We start from the raw sequence: 19,718 nt of genomic DNA, 5'->3' as shown, positions 1-19,718 counted from the left end.
TCTACTAACTCCCTAGCGTGAGTTTGGTCAAAAACTGTGTACAAAACTGATATTGAGGCAACAACAAATTTTGTAAGGGGCTGTAGGAAAAACCAGAGCCAACTGAGAGATGTAAACATAATATTAAACGTGGAAACTGGAATTGGGAGGCCTGGCCGATCAGAGAGTGTAAAGATTATATAACGTATAAAAATACAAAGCCCCACGTTCGCAAAGCAGATGAAAACACAGACCCCACCGAGGGCGGAAGCAAGAGCGCGACTCCTTGGAGGAACGCAGTGGCCTCTCTGGAGACCTTTACTCGTGGAAATATTTGGTCAGATAAGTGAAAAACGGCGGCGAGGCAGAAAACCATGCCAGCGATGACACGTCTCAAATGTTTGGATCTATAACTGAGTGTCCCCGATGGCTCACGAGAGAGGGCGTCTGTGCCCGGTGGACACGGAGTGGAAAGTGTAGCCAGTTCCGAAAGTCCCACGGGCAGCTACTAGCAGAGAAACTCTAATTTCCAACCGGGAAATACCACGGAAACTTTGAAATGATATTTCAGAAGGGTTTGTAGTGAACTTGCAAAGTGCTACATAGCACGACGGCTGAGTAGAAAAGGCGTGTCACAGAACCAGGGCAGAGCAGGAACACGTCTTTGCAAAACTCTGTTGACTCAGCACATGTATTTATGCACTTCCATGTGTGAAAAGGTATCAAGAATGTGTGAAAGTCTTAGCAGCGATGGCCTCTGGATGAATTTTATTTCCTTATTTGTGTGTGTTTTTTTTGTTTTGTTTTGTTTTGTTTTTTTGCTTTTTAGGGTGGCACCTGCGGCATATGGAGGTTCTCAGGCTAGGGGTCGAATCGGAACTATAGCCCCTGGCCTACACCACAGCCACAGCAACATGGGATCCAAGCCTCGTCTGTGACCCACACCATAGCTCATGGCAACACTGGATCCTTAACCCACTGAGCAAGGCCAGGGATCGAACCCCACCCTCATGGATCCTAGTCAGGTTAATCGCTGAGCCATGACGGGAAACCTGAATTACTTTCTTATTTTAAATTTTTTTATATTTATTATTTTATTTTACTTTTTGTCTTTTCTAGGGCCACACCCACGGCATATGGAGGTTCCCAAGCTAGGGGCTAATTGGAGCTGTAGCTGCCGGCCTACACCACAGCCACAGCAACGCTGGATCCTTAACCCACTGAGCGAGGCCAGGGAGCGAACCCGCAACCTCATGGTTCCTAGTCGGATTCACTAACCACTGAGCCTCGACGGGAACTCCCTGAATTACTTTTATAGTCCGAAAAAATTAATGGTAAAAAGACTGCTTGAATCTTAGAATGCCACCTACCTGTCGCATCCAGCTTTCCTCCCCAAGGTTTCAAGTGGCACTTGCCTTTCATGTTTCAGGGCCACACCTGCAACAGTGGAAGTTCCCGGGCTACAGGTAGAACTGGACCTGCAGCTGCCGGTCTACACCACAGCCACAGCAACACTGGATCCTTAACCCACTGAGAGAGGCCAGGGATCGAACCCACATCCATGAGGATCCTAGTTGGGTTCTTAACCCACTGAGCCACAACAGCAACTCCTAGCCTATGTTTTGATTGAGGCTCTCTCTCTACCGACAGGCGTGGGCTCACATCCATGTGGTGAGGCTGCAGAAGAGTTTCCGTTCGTGTGTCAGGGTCCATTGGTGGGCGGAGAGGGGTTTTCCCTCTTTGGCACGGTTTTCTCCGGTTTGACTGCCATCCACTTTAGCTCTCCAGGGGCCATTTACCTTAGCTTTCACAGGGGGAGGTGTAGGCAACCATGCATTTTCCCAAGTCCCAGGTGTCGACGGATCATAACAGAGTTTTAGGTGGTACATAGATAGACACTTTTTATTTTTAAAGTCACTAATTTATTTCAGTGTATTATAGAAAAAAGTACAGCCAGAATAACAAATCTGTGATTTTACAGATACTGTTTCAGTTGGCTCTAGATGGATCTACACCTTAAAATTTAATCTATTACACATTCATTAAGTAAATAATAAAAAAAATTCAGATGTACAGATATGGCAAAGCTCTGAAATCACATGCAAAAGACTGAACTATGGGAAGCACTGGTGCATGAAATAATCCCTGCGCCTCATGTTATAAAGGCGGCTTGTTGTATCTGTGTTTTCATTGCTTGTAAATACCTTTTCAGTGTCCTTTCTCTGCATGCACCCCTTCTGTTTTGTTTAGAAGATGCTTAATTTCCCTCTGCTGCTGTATCTTTTTATCCTTTATTTTTCTTAGTTGGTTTCAATGTTATTGCAATATGATATCCTGAAGTTTTGCAGAATTTATTAAATGCATCTTTCCTTCCCAGAACCAATTATAATCACCTTCCTCTAATTATTACAATTTTGAAATAGAATGAACCCCACCTCAACAACATAAGTGGCCTTTAAAGAATCCAAATTGGTGTTTCTCCACAGCTCAGTGACCAGGGCAAGCCTAGACAAGTCTCAGGCCACACCTGACTAAATGCCACCTGGTGACGTGTTGCACTGGCCTCATCCTGGAGGGAACAACTCCTGTGGTTACTGGGACATCCAGTCGGAAACTCCTGGAGGTTGGTACACGTTTCGTTACCTGATTGGAGAGACTAGACTGGGCGCTCTGGGCCTTTGGGCCTGAGGCGACCCCTGGGTCCGAGGTGGCCGGCAGGGGAGAAGCTCGAGGCCAGCCATGGCCGCGCTGCCTGGGAAGCTCCCGCTGCGGAAACCAGCCTCTTCCCCAGGTCACTCCTTCAGCAGGCGAACGAATTCTGCCGTCAGCCGCGGCCTTTCGTTTCGCAGGTGTTTACGGGATCCTCTTCCTTGAAATGTAAAAGCCTGGCAGGGAGGTGCCGGGGTTGGGATGGTTTCTTTTAGAATTGCTCTTGGGCAAGGCTGGCCGTGACACCAATGCCAAGGTTCGCGGTGGGGCGGGAAGGTTGGTGGAATTAACTTCGGATTCATTTCCAGCGCTGGCAAGGGCTTGGAAGTCCCATCTGGGCTGCCACACGGCCCGCCTCTGGTAATTATCTGATCTGGAGCAAGACAGCCCGTCCTGGGGGCCTCAGTTTCCTACAGGGGAGACAGCGTGAGCCTTCGGTCACCACGACCTCCATGGCTGCAGTCACCTCTGGGTTTACGCGGGAACCTTCTGATGCTACCAGGTCCTCTGCGATCATCTTCCCATCCTTTCGAGGTGCTTTTGGAGAGTCATCAATACTGCATCCTTGCTTGACTGCTCAAAATATCTAGTACGATCAGAAGCGTAGAGTCTGAATCCAGGGACCCGTCTCAGCCTTGCAGGCATGACTTGCTCTCTCTTTTCCAAGCAGCGTCTATTCAGACGTCCTTGAGCAGCGACGTTTGGAGGCCTCCCTCCCATTCGTCCTGTGCTGCAGAGGCCACAGCCACAAGTCCCTGGCAATCGGACCCAGGATGATCCTTTTCTCTAAATTCCTCGTTATTCGGGGAGAGTCCTGTGCTGGACTTTTTTAAAGAAATATTCCACTTACTCATTTACTTATTTTTCGTTTTGTCTTTTTAGGGCCCTTCCTGCAGCATACAGAGGCTCCCCAGCTGGGTGTCGCACTGGAGCTGCAGCCACCAGCCTCCACCGCAGCCACAGCAACCCCAGATCTGAGCTGCATCTGCGACCTACGCAACTCATGGCAACGCTGGATCCTTAACCCACTGAGCAGGGCCAAGGATCGAAACCATGTCCTCATGGATACGAGGTGGGTTTGCTATCGCTGAGCCACGGCAGAACTCCCGTGCGGGACTTTTGCTAGTTGCCCTTCATTTTCATCATTACCCTGGCTTCATCTGAGTGTTGACCCAAGAAAAACTGCCCTTTTGGCCATTTTCCTGAAAGGCTGCTTCTTTCTTAAATGCTACAAAAGAGGCTGCCCCAATAAGGCTCTGATAAGCAGTCCCTAGTGGGTCCTCTGCCTTTGTCAGGAGGAATACGTGGAAGAAAGTGAGGCGAAGGCATGTCTGCACTCCTGCCAGGGAGACAGACAATCGGGGACTGTTTGGGGATTTATGAGGACTTTGCTGCAGCACGCAGATCGCCTGGCCACCACAGGGAAAATATGCACTGAAACAATGGAGGTGTTTGGAAATGATTCACGTCGTTTCCAGGAACGACGCTAATAGACCAAACACATTAACCCCAGTGAAGGCTTTGGTGAGACGGACAACCTGCCGGCACCGGCTGCCTTCTCTGTTGGTTTCCTCGTCTGCGTGGAGGGGGTCCACGGCCCAGCCTCGTAGACACGGGTGGGGCGCCCCCCGAGAGGCACCCTGGACTCTGGGCACCCGGGAGGTCTGCACTTGCTCGGGGAACCGCCCGTGCAGGGAGAAGGCGCCCAGGAAATGGAGATGGCGCCAGCGCAACAGAAATCAGCATGTCTCCGAGCAGAAAAGGCGCACGACGTGAAGTCAGTATTATCTGGGTGGTTTGATACTGCAAAACGCTTGTCACAGGAATTTAGAAAGTTAAAAAGAAACAAAGAAAAGAAAAGATGAAATCTTAGTCCCATCACCCAGAGAAACCACAGTGAACCTTTTTGCACATTTGCTTTGAGAACTTTCATACTATAGCTCAAGGGGCGAAAAGTTGTTCTTGCACATCGTGTGTTTAACCTTATTACTACACAGAACCCTTGACCATGATCCACGGGCGTATGAGCGGATGTCATTAACTACAGATAAGCAGCAGCGTTTATTGCTTTCCCATCATCCGTTAAGAGAATCCACCCTTGATCACCGAACAGCCTCCCTTTTGGACACTTGAGCTGCTTACATGTTTCACTGTTAGAAATAGTGCTGTCCTAGAATGCATATTTTGGGGCATAAAGGTTTTTCCATATCTTGAATTCTTTCCTTTGCATAAATGCCCAGAAGTGGAATATTGGAACAAGTAATATGAGCATCTTTGAGACTTTTGATGTATGTCACCTGCTAACCTTACACCAAACTGGTGCTTTTCATTAAATAAAACATGTTCAAATACTGAAACACGGGCATTTGGTTGGCGTGTGGGGAAAGAGTCTGGAATTCTACTCCGAAGAGCTGCGCAAAAATGTGGACAGTGCATCAGTTAGTGTTTAAGCAAAGTCCACCGTGAGGGTCTCGGTTTTTCCGACACTTATGGAGCATCTACTGTTTGCAGCCACTGTACTGGGTGCTGGAAACAGTGCGCAGAAGGCCGGGAGTGGGCAGTGAGGGTGAGGTCCCCTCGAGGAAGTCCCCGAGGGAGGAAAGGGGCTCCAGCCTGCTGGGCTGGGCGGGGTGTGGGGAGGAGGAGCTGTGCGCCCCAGGTCCCGGGGCTGGAAGGGCTCACGCCGAGTGTTAAACAAAGCCCTTGCAAGGACCTCAGAGTTTCCCAGCAGCCTGGCTCTGCTTTTCGGTTTCCATTGCTTCCAGGGCAGCTTGATCTATTTTGTTTCCGGAAAGGTCCCACAGGTCCCACAAGTAGGAGAAAAGGGAGGCGCTGCAGGCGGGGCCCCCAGCATGGGTGGTAGCCCCCCAGGTCTGAGATCCAGGGCTGGCTCCATGGGGGTGCCGTGAGGAGCAGCTTCCATCCTCCTCCAGCCTGTGGGCGCTGTGATAAAGCTCCTTCCAGCCTTGTCGGAGTCTGAGGTCCCTGAGCAATGGTGTGCTCTCCTCCAGACCCTTTCGGGTTTGAAATAAGAGCCCAGGCCCCCTCGAGCAAGAGCCTTCAGTCTGTTGACAGTTCAAGAATCTGCACCTCAGCTTTGCTGTGGGGAAAACGGCATCCCAGCGACCAGAATCCCTTTCGAGGCGGTCAGAGAATCTGGACATCCTGCTGTTTGGGGGGGTCCCAGCACCAGTCACCGGGCCTCCTGTGACATGAACCTGCAGACGCTGAGCCGGTCACCACCCACTACGGGCAGACCTGGGCCTTGGGCCGCGCGGAGGAGCCCCCAGCCTCAGGCCCCTGAGTGTCCACCTCGGTCCCCGCGTTCATCCTGAACCACCTGTCTTTCATCCCCAGTGCCCACGCCCTCAGGACAGAGGGTCCAGGGGCGGGATCGTGACTGGGCTGAACCAAGCCGCCTGGAGGACCCAGCTAAGGTCTCTGGGTTCCCTCTCGGACTGGACTCTCTCATCCAAAACCAGATTCTGCTTAAAGCTCCGAGCTGTCAGTTAGTCTGTGGGACGGTTTCCTGCCACACGAGTTTCTTCCACATCCTTCGAGTCTGTCCCACTTTTTAATAATTGAAACGGCCGGTAACCTCGGAAATAACTTTTCCAGGCAAATCCATCTCTAAACCTTCCGTGACTATTGCTGGTTTGAAAAAAGCACGTCTCGGTGGCCAGACCCTGCAGGCTGTTCGAGGCCAGTGTCTGGCCCACTGGGACCTGTTCGTGTTTGACTGGCAGCTGCTGCCGACCCAGGGGATAGGGTCCAGCCCTGAGGCCGCAGCGCCCCTGCCCAGCTCCACCGAGCCGAGAGGCTTACCTTCCAAACATCGAAGACCTGGTGTCGTCTTGGCAGGTCCTTTACCGAATGGACAGCTCTGCCATCCCGCATTACTCTGCTGGGGCCTGGGAGGGGTTGGGACTGTTCCCTCCAGGGGTGGCAGGCAGGGGTCGGGCCGCCAGCAGGCCATTCTCGCAGCTTGCCTACCATATATCCCACCCACCATTCATTCCACTAACGCAGACGCCTGGGGTCAAGGCCCCGGCACTCAGTGGGCATCCACATACGAGAGTTCACGGACTGGTCTGAGGGCTGCAAGGACAAGTGGGGTGAGGAAAGCCCCAGAGCCCTGGACATCCAGTGGTTCTGCACCCACATCTTCCAGTTAGCAGTGTGTGACTTGCGCGTGGGTCGGGAATCACAGTCAGTCGGGGGCCTGCACACGTGGACACAGCATCACACTCCCCTGCTGACCCCTCCATGGATGTGACCGGAGCTGAGGGAGCCGCCTTCCCCAGTGGCCTCAGCTGGGAAGGTCTCTCCTGATCCACCTGCCAAGCCAAGTGCTTCCAGCCCTTCTCACCTCTCGCAAAGCATCCTTTTCCCCACCACAAAAATATGGGACAAAGACTGTCCCAGCCACCAGGAAACTCCTCTCTGAAGCAGAAATCTTTCACTTTCTTCCAGCTTCTCCCATCTCAGTCCAACTGGCACATCTCAAATAGCAAAACATGATTCTGAAATTAACAGCAGAATCCTACTGTGGCGTGAGGCCCGACTTGGTGCAGGTGGAGCTGCCTTAGGTCATCGTGAGCATTTAGCTGTCTTAGTGCCACAAGGTCATTCCCACACGAACAGAGTCGCCTACAAGGCCGCCCGGGACACTGAATCCAGAGACTCTGTGTGGCTTCTCCCAGGATACATGGCTCCCAAGGGCCCTGGGAGCTTCAAGGTCAGATGAGGGGTTCACAGCTGGGAACAGAACAGGGTGGGAGGCATGGAGCCTGCAAACCTGACTGACTCTGGCTTTACACGGTTCAAGCTTTGCGACCTTGATCAACTTACATAACTCGATCTCAGAAGCCTCATCTGTGAGTTATTAGCTGTAGCAACACTTACAAATAATTGTTAACACTGAGGATTCAAAAAAAAATTTTTAAGTGATAAATTATTCAATAAATGATACTAGGACGATCAACCATCCATTTGGGTAGAACAAAATTCCCACTCTTGACTCTTCATCCCATGGATTAAAATACATTTCAGATGAATCGAAGATTTACATTTAACAGAAGAAAGAAAAAAAAGGAAGAAGGAAGGAAAAATAAAGAAAATTAATAGATGAAAACAGTGTTTTTCTATTCTTGCCTATTTTTACATTTTTTACAGTCTTAAAATGAAGAATACTGCTTTAAAGAAAATCTAGTCACCTTTTTGGTCACAAAATGCAGAGGACTGAGAAAAAGCCTGTGCAACGAACAGTGTTATGCTTTCTAAGCTCTGTTTTCAGATGATACCTTTACAGCTTGCATTTGGTATTGTACCTACAAACTGAACAGTCTCTCACCCAAGTAGGCTTTTGAAATAAACACGAGGAATAAAGGAAAAATTGACAAGGAGGTAATTTTCATAACGTGCAAAGAACAGAGAAAAGAACAGGTCCCTGGCGGTGACAGCAGTTCCCGGTGACCAGTCCTTCCAAAGGCGACAAGAGGAGGTTCTGGACACAACATTAAAACCACGTCAAGGTGCAGGAGTGTGACTGAAAGCAGGCAAGAGCCAGGATCCTTGTGTTGCTGGCAGTTCTGACTCCTGATGCTGTTGGTGTCCTAGGGGACCTTCTTCCGGTGTGAACGCCGAGCAGAAACCAGGTAAACGGCACAGGAGTCTCTCTGCTACTTTTTACAACTGAGTGTAAAGCAAAAGCTTCAATTAAAGGTCAAGTTGTGGAGTTCCCGTCGTGGGGCAGTGGTTAACGAATCCGACTAGGAACCACGAGGTTGAGGGTTTGGTCCCTGGCCTTGCTCAGCGGGTGAAGGATCCAGCATTGCCGGCAGCTGTGGTGTAGGTCACAGACGCGGCTCGGATCCCGCGTTGCTGTGGCTCTGGTGTAGGCTGGTGGCTACAGCTCAGATTGGACCCTAGCCTGGGAACCTCCATATGCCGCGGGAGCGGCCCTAGAAAAGATAAAAAGGCAAAAAAAAAAAAAAAAAAAAAAAAAAAAAGTCAAGTTTTGTCATTTACAAGATTACAGGATAAAAGCTTAATTCCTAAGATCATTTTAACAGATGTATAGAAAAAAATCTGACAAAATTCAACAAACACTGGACAAACTATGGCTTTTGTGGGGGCCACTGCAGCCCAACGCCCTGACCAGGCAGCTTACAAGTGACAGGCTTTGCTGCTCCCCTGCTGGAGGCTGGAAGCCTGAGGTCAGGGAGGGTCAGGTTCCGGTGGGGAGCCTCCGGGGTCCCAGCCAGCTGCCTCCTGGTCCCAGGCCCCAGCCAGCCACCCCCTGGTGTCTGCAGGAGCAGAAACAGACTCTGAGGGCACTGACCCCACCCTGGGCCTGCCCTCGTGACCACATCTAACCCTAGTCACTTGCAAAGCCCCAGACACATCACATGGGCAGGCGGAGGGTGTCAGCATATGACAGGGGTCGCAGGTCACACTCATTCAGGCCACGACACCCACCACCTCCAGCTCAGTAGCAGGCTTTGTTTGGGGTCTAAGCTCTCGGTGGCTGAAGGAACGCGGTGACCCCACCTCTATTTCCCTGGGCCAGACTCCCCCTCGACACCTCCCTGGGGGTTTAAAGGCCCCTCCTTGACCACTGGTGAACACGGCATCCATCAGGATGCACACCCCACCCCTTCTCCCCCCAAACCTCTCCCAGCTCCCTCAGGCCCAGTCAGTTTGACTCCCTTGGGCTCTTCCCGGCACCTACGATTTTATCCCCTGGCATCCTTGAACCCCTGTGCCCGCCCGCGGCCCCCACCACCCCCCGAGTCATCTCCTGCCAGACTCACACACAGCGCCTCCCTCTGCTGCTGGACAGCGAATGCGTCTCCCGGCAGGGCCTGCAGAGCCCTCAGGGTGGGGCCCAGGCACCCTCCCCGGACCCCAGCCCTCCAGCCGGTGGGTGGGGGGGGTCAGTCATGCCACGCGGGGCATCACACATGCCCTCGCCCACCTTCACCGTTGGGGCCCCTCCTCCCCAGGCTCTCCCCCCACAAAGCGGGAGGAGGGCCGCCTTCCTGACTCCAGCTTCTCACACCAGCATCCGGGCCTGCGTTCCAGGTGTGTCTGTGCATTTACCTGCATAATTCGCTGGCTGAGATCTGCCCCAATGGAGAAGGGAAGCTCTTTGAGAAAGGCACAACATTCACATTTTTATTTTTTGCGCCTGTCTCCTCATCTTCCACCGCTCCCGGAAGATAATGTCAATGCTGATCCAATCAGTGAATGATGCGAGAAGCCAGGGAGAAAGCTGGGGTTGAGAACGGGGCCCCAGCGGGTTCAGCCCTGGAGAGGAAGCGGCAGGGCGTCTGCCACCCCCTGGGGGAGGGTTAGGGTTAGCGAACCCCGGGGCACAGCTGACAGCCCCCAGCTCTCTCAAAACTGCCCCCCGGCCCGGGAGAGGTGACGGCAGCCATCGTGTGACCCGAGCCCCCAGATCCGCCCCCCACCTCACCCCGCACAGGCGATTCCCGCTCAGACTCTGGAAGTGAAGCAAAGCACTGCTTCGGGCGGAGACGGACTACGGGCAGCAGAGCAGCTCCAGCACCTGATGTGTGTCTAAAAAGCTACTTACCCCAACTAGCAGCTTTTCTTTCGTACCTTCCTGGGCTGACGACACAAAGGTTTACCTGAACGGTACACCGAATCGCAGCCACCACCAGAGGAGCTGCGTCCACCTTGGGCGTGTCTCCGACCCCTTGATACAACGTTGTGTGGTGTTTGTGGCTGCGGAGTGACAGCTCCCTGAGACAGCCACACCGAGGCCCCAGGCTGGGCGACTGTCACCTCGCAGCAAAAGAGACTGGACGAGATTGAGTGGAGGGTTTTGGGAGGAAGGTCCTGACTCCCTGGTGGGCGAACCCCGAGGGGCCGGTAGGGAGGAGGGAGGCTGGAGGGTCCGAGCCAGAGAGACACCGGGAGGCGCTGGTTTGTAGACAGGAAGGCGCCCCAGCTCAGGACATGGGTGCCTGTGGAAGCTGGAAAAGGCAGGAGTGGTTCTACCTGGAGGAGAGGAAGGAAGCCCCGGACACATTTGTTCTGCACTTCTGGCCTCCAGAGCTGTAGTCAGGACTTCTGTGTTGTGCCACGTCCCCTGAAACGTGGCCTCCGTGCCAGGCCAGGGCTGGGGACACACTCCCCGGAGTGGAGCTCACCAGTAGTCAGAACTTGCCAAGTTCCTTTCTGCCCAAACCAGCTCCTCCATCGTGGGATTCAGTTCCCAGGCTAAGGGCAAGGTTGACCGGGGGGCAAGGTCAGTGGTGGGGGCCAAGGTGGGCAGGGGGGCTCACAGACCCCGGGAAAGAGAGGCTTCCAAGTGGCAGCGGCTCCGTGTCAGAATGCCTCCCATAAAGACTGAGTCCCAGGAGAGCGGCCAAGACCCCCTGTGGGGTCCCAGCCCCTCCAGACCTGTAGTCTCCGCACGGCCGCTGCGCCGGGGCACGCGGGTCCCCCAGGGGGAAAGCCGTCCTTCTCTTCGTCACACACCGCTCACTTGGGGGTGACCAGATTCCAAGTGCCCTGGGGCTCCCAGGCCCTGTCCCCAGCACCACCCGCACAGGTGCACCTCCCGCGAGCGCTCCAGGCGACAGCCTGAGCCCCTTCCCTGACGCCCTCCTGGTGCCCAGCCGGGAGCCTGGGCCAGAGAGGAAAAATACTGCAGAACTGGCTGCTTTAAATATTGAGAGACAACCAGGAAATCGGAACACTGATATCTGACAATTTGAAGGAAGCACTGCCAATTATTTCAGCTGCAAAGATGGAATTGTGGTTTTGTGGGGCTTTTTTAGTTCTTATCTAACTTTTAGAAATACCCTCATAAGTATTTATGGATGAAGTAATACGACGTCTGGGACTGGCTTAAAATAACCCCATGAGGAAGTGGGTGGGGTGTAGACATAACAAGGCCAGCCGTGCTTGCCTCCTTGCCTCAGCGCCGGGTCCTGCGCTGGTGGCACACCGGCTCTGCCGCGTGTCTGAATCCCCACCGAGGCGTCCCCCCCCCCCCCGGCCATGAGCCTCTCACCCGCTGACCCCACAGCCCAGCTGGGCTCCCGTTTCCCGCTCTCATGTCACGGAGGTGACGGTGACCACGTGCTGGGTGCACACCTTCCCCACATGAAGTGGGGATCCCCATGCCGTCAGACATGCAGCCTCTGCTCCCGTCTAACCTGGGCCCCACCGACGCCCACGCTCGGCATCTCCCCCCCTTGTGTCTCAGCCTCGCCTTCCTGCTGCTCCCCCCGCTGGAGGGTTTAGGAGCAAAGTGACACGGTGCAGGCCACACGGCCGGAGGGCAAGGCCAGTCTGTGGAAGGATCTGCTTGCCCAGCTCACCTGGGTCCCTCACGTGGGCTTCTCCATGATCCAAACCCAGCAGGGACGGAGGGCCACCAGCCCCGCTGCACTGGGCTCGCGCCAAGCCGGCAGCCCCCACGCTCAGCAGCTCGCTTGTGTAACAGGAAGCAGCCTGTTTTGACAACACAGAACTACAAGCTGGGAGATCAGATAAGCCGGGCTGGACAAAAGCCTTTCCTCGGCGGCCGCAGGCGTTTCACATCTCCCCCTTGGCCCGAGAGCCTGGTCTCCTTCTGGCAAGGCTAGGAAGCCCGGGGCCTTCTCGAAGTGTTAGTGGCCTGTGACTGTGTCACCATTGGGGGAACACAGCTGGCCCGGGCCAGGCCACGGGCCACACAGGCTGTGAGACTTTGAAGCCGTTTTCCCCACTTTAAACCCCATTTTTTCTCCCTGGGTCCCTGAAGTGGCAGCAAAGGTCAAACGCTCCCTTTACCCACTTGCTCTGTCTCATTTGGTCCAAATCTCAGGCATCAAATAGAGACTTGGGTCGGGTCGAGACTCGACCTCTGCAGCCCCAGAGGACAGGTGTGACCCCAAACAAACTCCAACAGCAGCTTCCCAAACAGAGCCTCTGAACTGGCAGGCGTGGGCCAGGGCCCCGGAGGGGCCACAGACGTGAACAGACACAGACCAGGGCTGTCGGCGTGGACAGAGGCCACGGGGCCAGGGGAGCAGCCTGGGGGCTGCCCCGGTCCCCACGGCCAGAGCACCAAGCTGTGTCTGGACAGCATGCACCTTGATGTCACAGATGCCTGGATTCCCGTCCCTCCTCTGTCACGTTGTGGGCTGGGGTCAAGGCCAAGCTGCTGTGGGGGGGGCCCGAATTCACAGAGGCTGTCAGGGGACAGGGATCGGGCCCACTGCCCGCCACTTCCCAGGACTGCATGCGTGGTGGACACCGGAGGAGGGGGTGTCACTGAGCACATGCCTCTGGGTGGGGGGGGGAGAGCAGACGCAGAAAGGGGGCACCGCCAGGACCAACCCCACCCCCCACGCTCAGCTTGAAGCCAGGGGCGCAGGCGGGCGCTGCGAGGACACCCAGAAAAGCTCTCTGCAGACACGGCACACAGGACGGAGGCGACTCTGCAGTTACAGCCGACACTGTGACGACAATTCACTGCGACAACGAGCCAGGCCTGCCCCACTGCCCCCGCCCCAGGCAGTGACCAGCGCTGGCCGAGCCACATCGGGCCTGAGACAAAAGAGAAACTGTATACTCTGGAGCCACAAGCTCAGGTGTGTCTGTAACGGTTTTCCTGGAATGTAAAATGTATTTGAGAAAGACAGTGAAAAACTGAAAAGCAGGTATATTAAAACATAAAAAAAATTAAAATACTTTATTTTTATCAAAAAGAAAATTTATTGTAATTTAAAGTTACTGGATTTAATGGAATAGAAACAAAGGCATTGATAATATTTTCAAAATTCACTTCTGACAAAAAATTAGCTATTAACTGAAAACAGATACAGGCAAATACAGGAAAACGCACTGAAGACACCGCCATTCAGTGGCATCGTCACAGGTGCTAAAAGTGGAAACAAGCCAAACGCCCTCCGTAGATGAAAAGACAGAGCGTGGAACAGTCTTCAGCCATCAAAAGGAAAGAAGCTCTGCAGGCGCGGCAGTGGGGTGACCCCGAAATGCCAGCCGAGCCAGCAGGCCCGTCACAAAGGACAGCGCCCTGCGTCCTGTGCTATGAGGTCCAGGAGGAGCCAACCCACCCAATGGGGCTGGGGGGGAGAACCACCCAGTGGTTCTAGCCGGGTGAGGGGGGGCGGGGGTCTCAATTCAGTGATGGAACACTCTGGACAATGCAGGGGTGCCGGCTGTCCACTCTGAATTCACTAAAGGCCACACGAGAGGCGTGGTCTCTTGTGACTCCTGTCCAGGGAATTTGAGTGACCTTCAGCCCATAGGACAGCAGCGTCCAACCACATCCTGGACCGGGGCAGGACATGGTTCCCAGCAGCGGCGAGGATATGCCTCAACATGAACGGGGACAGCAGCCCACCCCCTGATGGCAAGAAGGCCGGAGAGACCGCGACCCCCATAGAACTGGATTCAAACTCAGTTCCACTACTTCTGACTCCGACTCCAGGCAAGGTGCTCGCCCTCTCTGAGCCTCACACCTTTCGTCTGTAAAATGCAAATAAAAGCAAAAGAACGACAAGTGTTCAAAACGCAAAAGCCCACCCCACTGCTGCCTCAGTGTCACGGTGGGTCTTGTGCTTCCAGCACCTGCAGGAGGCTTGGCTGGTCAAGTGCTCCAAGCCGCTCCTCTGTAAAGGGGCCTTTTTCCTGAATCTACACAGAAATGCACCGCCAGGGTCCTTACATGGGAACAACAGTGACAGTAACGAGGCATCGTCTTCAGCCTGAGTTTCATAAAAATTAGCGCAGTTCGTTGAATCTGGAGTCCCCTGATTTACAAAGAGGCACTTGATTTACATGCACGGCCCTGCTGCCTGAAACGAAGTTTGCCTGTATCCGTCGCATTTCCCCAGTCCTCGATGAGGGGCAGCAAACAGGGGGTCTGCCCTCCAGGCCTCGGAGGGGAGCTGGGTTCCTCTGCGAGCACGAGGAGCAGGGGAGGGAGAGGCGACGGGGTGGAAGAGAAATCCTGCGCCCCCCAAGGCCAGCCGTCTGGGGCGCACGTGGGCAGCGGCTGTAAACCCTCTTTGGTTAAATCCCTGAGCGAGGTTACCTCTTCTTGGCCGCACTGACCCACCTCCGTGCCTTTGGGGCCAGCGAGTCGTGGCTCCGGGCCCTCTGAAGGCAGGGATCTGGCAATGCCCACCTGCCTCTTTCGACCAAAAGCGAAGAAGAGGCTCCATTTCCGGGAGACATACGATGGCGCACTGCCGGCCCCTAACAGCCCAGAGGAGGAGAGGCCTCGGCACTCCCAGCGGCCCGGGCCCTCCCTGCGCTGCCGTCCTCACTGCCTGCCCCCAGCACCGTCCTGGCAAAGTCCGACCACGCTTCCCACTCACCCTGGGCAGTTAACAGGAGGCTGGGCCTCCCGAGGAAGACCAGCAGCTCCTGAGGAATCTCCACGTGGCCGTGCAGGCAGATGGCAACCTTGGGCTTCCCGAGCTGCAGGGGTGGAGGGGGTCTGACCTTGGGCCTTACGAGCTGCGGGTGGGGGAGCGACGAAACACCAGAGCATCCCCCTGGAGGGAAGTGTGGGGACACGGGGCTGCCTGAGAATGGAGGGGGCGACGCCAGCCTGTGCCATGAAGTTGCCTCCACATTTAAGGCCCAAGACTCTCCTGACGGATTCCGGGGAGACAGGCCGGCCTGGGGGATCACAGGCTCTCCTGCCCCGAGGGGCCTCAGGGTATGGGGCCAGGCTGGGTGTGAGCATGGGTGAGGGCCATTCTCAGCCCACATCTGCCTGCCTGGCTCCAGGAGGCCCAGCTCGAGGTCCCGGCGCCCTGAGCCCATGCACCGTGCAGCAGAGGTGGGTGGCCTCCCACCGTGGAGTCTAAGAGCTTGACCAAATCCATCTGCGGTACCTGGAATGCATGTTACAGATGCAACGGCCTAAGGGTCTATTCTTGGCTCCCAAACAGAAATTTCAACAGGAATGTGACTGTTCTCCGTTAAACACCAAATAAAGAATTGTTCTACAAGCAGGCCATCTGTGAGGCCCAGCGGTGCCAGGGAGACCCTCCACGCCCCCCCAAGGGGCTGTCACCACACACAACACCTCCCACACACTAAGGGGCTGTCCCCACAGGAGACACGCGGACGTGGAGTTCACTGGGAGAGACCAGGCCTGCGAAACACTGCCTGACACCCCTGCGTTCGGACCCCACAACGGCCTCTTCAGAGGGGAAATCACCGTCCATGCTGAGGAAAGTGCCCCCTCCTCGGAGATTTGGCCAGCGTGCCCGTGGCAAGTCCCCTCCCGCCACGCTGTCAGCTCCCGCACACCCATCAGGGAGCCTCTTCACTTCAGCCAAGTGTCCTGTGGGTACAGAGTCAAGCCCCAAAGTCACGCGCTAAGTTCTCAGACCTTTTCTGGTGAGGAGCCAAGTAAGCTCCCCCCAAAAAAGAAGGAGGCTCCAGCTCTGCTGGCGCCATCAGCGACACTTGACGGCACGTCTGTACGTGGTGCACAGAAGTGGGAACCGGGGCCCAGGCGGGGGCAGAGCGTGGCCCCCGCTCCCAGGACCCTGAGAGGACGACCTCCAGCACCCCCGACAGGCTCTGTGCTCACGCAGCGCCTTCCCAGAGAAGGCCGGGTTGCCGCCGGCTCCTCGCGTGAAACTCCATGAGCTGCCTCCGTCTTCAGGGACAGTCCGCCGCTTAAGACAGACCTCGGCATAGTTTCCTAAGTAATAAACTAAGTTATGTGACTTTTCAAAGACCCTGACAGCCACTGCCAATAAAAGGAATCCAGTAATCCAGCCCAACAAGCAGCCCCAATTACCTCTGAAACCAGGCCTCTCTGGCCTGACACGCCCGCTCCCGCCGCACCTGCACGCGCCCAGCAGAGGCAGCCCCAGAAGGCACCTCATCACATGCACAAAGCCTGGTCCTCGTGGAGCGGCTGGTCTCAGTGCTGTCCCCTGTCACCTGCTCACCTCCCTTCCTGAGTATGAAAGGTCCTCTTTGCACCAGGGCTGCCCCCCAGGGGCCTCGCCACCAGCTGCTATTCCTACACTCATGATAACAGTAACACACGCTCACTGGAAAGGGTGAGGCAGGTGCAGAAATGTATGAATAGAGGAAAAATGGAGTGTCCCCTCCCCTTGCACAGGCAACCGCTGCCCACGTGGGCCCCAGGCAGGTGACGGCCCACGAGGCCCCGCACACAGATGGGCTCCGGCAGCTGTCGCTCTTCAGACACATCCAAGAGGGTCTGCGGCCCCAACCTCCAGCACCAGAAGAGAAGCCTGGGGGGGCGCTGGAGGTTGGAGAGGCCTGACCTGACGAGGCCGGGATACAGAAGCTGGAGGTGGGGTGGTGGTTGGGAGGAAGGCCAGGGCAGCGGGCAGCAAATGGCAGCACTAAGCTGCCCCCTGTGCCAGGCGCACGCGTTGCAGTGGGCGCACGCGTTCCCTGCAGACGCGCCCTCCTGTTTCTATCCAGGCAGAACAGTCGGGTCTTGGTCACAGCTTTGATAGCTGAGCCGCCTTTGTAGGGGTGCCCGTTGCACACAGGCTGTGTCCTGGGCTGGGGCCCCTCGGGCTCTGAAGCAACTGATGGTTTTTGTTGTTGTTGTTGTTTTGTTTTGTTTTTTAAGGGCCTTGCCTGTGGCATGTGGAAGTTCCCAGGTTAGGGGTTGAATCAGTTACAACTGCCAGCCTACACCACAGCCACAGCAATGCAGGACCCAAGCCCCGTCCGCAACCTACACGATGGCTCACAGCAACGCTGTATCCTTTAACCCACTAAGGGAGGCCAGGGATCAAAGCCGCATCCTCATGGATACTAGTCAGGTTCTTAACCTGCTGAGCTACAACAGGAGCTCCCAACTGGTGTGTTTTCTTGCTTTCATCCGCAAAACTCTGCCCTGGAGTCTTGGGAAGACGGAATGGGTGACAGCCTGGGGCTTCCTGACCTGGAAAGCAGCACGGGACAGGTGCTCGAGCCCTCAGCAGGGCGTCCGAGCCAAGCTCTTGGAACGCCCCTCCTGTCAACACGGATCTGCCTGGCTGCTCACCTGGGGCACTGAGAGCAGGGTGCCCCCCAGGGTGCCCCCCAGGGTGCCCCCCCCACCCCCCGCCACCTGCCATCAGCAGCCTGACTGCTCGCTTGTGGCCAGGACCCCCTCCCTCCAGGTAAGTCCTTAAACAGGTGTGCTGGCCACACAGGCTCACCCCGCCCCAGGTGGAGGACAGGCCTTGTCTGGCCACATAGAGTTTTATTGGCATCAAAGATCCTCCAGCTGCTTTAGACAGAGCAGCAAGTTCCAGGATGAAACAGGCCTTTGCTGCACTGGGTGAAAATTCCTGATCCTGCTGTGAAGATAAGAAAACAGACAGGGAGAAAGGGGCTCCATGGAGTCGGGATGCCAAGAGGAGGCTGGCAGCCTGTGCCATGAAGGCAGAAGCCATCAGGTGTTGGGAGTGAGTTAACAAGATACACGGAAGACACAGAAAAACAGAAAATGTAGTGAAATAAGAGATAAGTTATTACACATGGCGCGGGGTGGCCAGACCAAATTGTGGTCATGCCCCCGCAGGGCTGACAGATCGGCCACCCCAGCTGACCGCAGGGAGGTGACTCCCAGAACCTCTCCCTCAGACATGGAGCCGGTGCTGGGCTGCCAGACGGGGAGCGGTGGGCTGCCCGCCCGGCCACCTGCCCCCACTCAGCCCCATGCTCAGCTCCCCCAGACTCCAGGGGCACAACAGCTCCCCCAGACTCCAGGGAGCGACCTGCCTTGGCCCCTGACATGTGTCCCCAGGCAGTCACCCAGCCGAGGCCCGGCACTGGCGCTCCCAGAGGGCCGGGCCCTCCCTGGCCAGACGGCCTCCCGCCTGCACACCCTGGAGAGGACACCGCTGATCCCCCAGAGCGAGGCTGACGAGGACTTGATGGTGACTTTGCCAAAAATCCACTTGGAGTGCGTTCAGAGCTACTCGGCCGACGAAACTTACTTGGGTGGCTAACTGAGCACAGAAAGAACATTGCCACCAGGCTGTGGAGAACCTGTCTCTCTCTCACAACGACAGCGTTAAAAGTCCACCTGGGGAGTCAGGGGCAGAGACATCGCCCCCGCCCCTCCACACTCCCTCTGAGCCGACGCCACCGGAGGCCGCAGCAGGGCGAAGGCACTCGCGCGGCACAGGGGGTCGCGAGACCTTCTGAACACAGTCTAAGCATATCTAACAAGTGTTTTTATCAGCCAGAAGGAAAAAAAGTTCTGAAAGAAAGTTACTGACCCAGAAATTCTAAAAAGGTAAATGTCCCTGTCGCAGCGCATTCAGCTGAGCCTCCAGCACAAAGGCTCCGACCGGGGGCTGCCGACCACACCGTCCAGCCAGGCCAGGCACGAGGCCCCAGCTCCCACACTGGGCCGAGCAGCCCCGTCCCACAGCTCCAGCGGGAGCCCCTCAGCGTCCTCAGAGGTGAGAGCAGGGCAGCCGTGCCATCCCGGCCACTCCTGCAGGACATGAGGACTGCAGGGGCACAAGTCCCATTGAGGCCCGGTGTCGCCGGAGCCCTGAGGTCACTGCTGGCCCAGACTTCTCAGCTACCCATCCAGGGGGCTCCCATGTGCAGCCACGCTGGTCTGATGGCCAGAGCTGAAAACAGCAGGTATCCTAGCAGTTACTGAGGGTGACGGTCCAGGGCTCATGCTGTGGCCCGGTCACCCCTGTCTCGGCCCCTGGCCCCTGATCCGCCCTGGGCACTGTTGTCCGAGAGTCACTGTCTGTCCATGCCCCTCAGCCCTCACGAGGCCCCTCTGCTGAGCCATGCGCCACGGCAGCCCTTCTGCCAGACCCGCGTTACAGGAGTGCTTTTGGACTGAACTAATACCTGCTTAGCAGCAGCCAGTCCAGCAACAGCCACATCCAACAAAGATGCTAAGACCAGCTGGGAGTGGGATGGAAGCTGAGTGGCCGCCACAGGACCAGGGACCCACAGCCTCGGCTCCTCTGTGCAGGCTGAGGAGTCCCGGTTCACCAAAGGCC

The 19,718-nt window shown here is 55.8% G+C and overlaps 2 long non-coding RNA genes across 2 annotated transcripts in view; one reads left to right on the top strand and one right to left on the bottom strand.

The window, feature by feature from the left end:
- LOC106504762 overlaps nucleotides 1–2,588 on the top strand; it is a 31,334-nt gene extending 28,746 nt beyond the window's left edge. The window contains exon 5 of the long non-coding RNA XR_002336799.1: nucleotides 2,466–2,588. This is a non-coding gene — a long non-coding RNA (uncharacterized LOC106504762). The remainder of the gene's footprint in view (nucleotides 1–2,465) is intronic.
- LOC106504761 lies at nucleotides 808–17,400 on the bottom strand. Its single transcript, XR_001298513.2, has 2 exons — nucleotides 8,861–17,400; nucleotides 808–8,382 (listed from the first exon to the last, which is right to left on the bottom strand). It is a non-coding gene; the product is annotated as an uncharacterized LOC106504761 (long non-coding RNA).

This window comes from Sus scrofa, chromosome 11 (assembly GCF_000003025.6).
Source record: "Sus scrofa isolate TJ Tabasco breed Duroc chromosome 11, Sscrofa11.1, whole genome shotgun sequence".
NCBI classification, from domain to species: Eukaryota; Metazoa; Chordata; class Mammalia; order Artiodactyla; family Suidae; genus Sus; species Sus scrofa.
The sequence above is the reverse complement of the archived record's forward strand: the minus strand, read 5'-3'. Positions and strand labels throughout refer to the sequence as shown.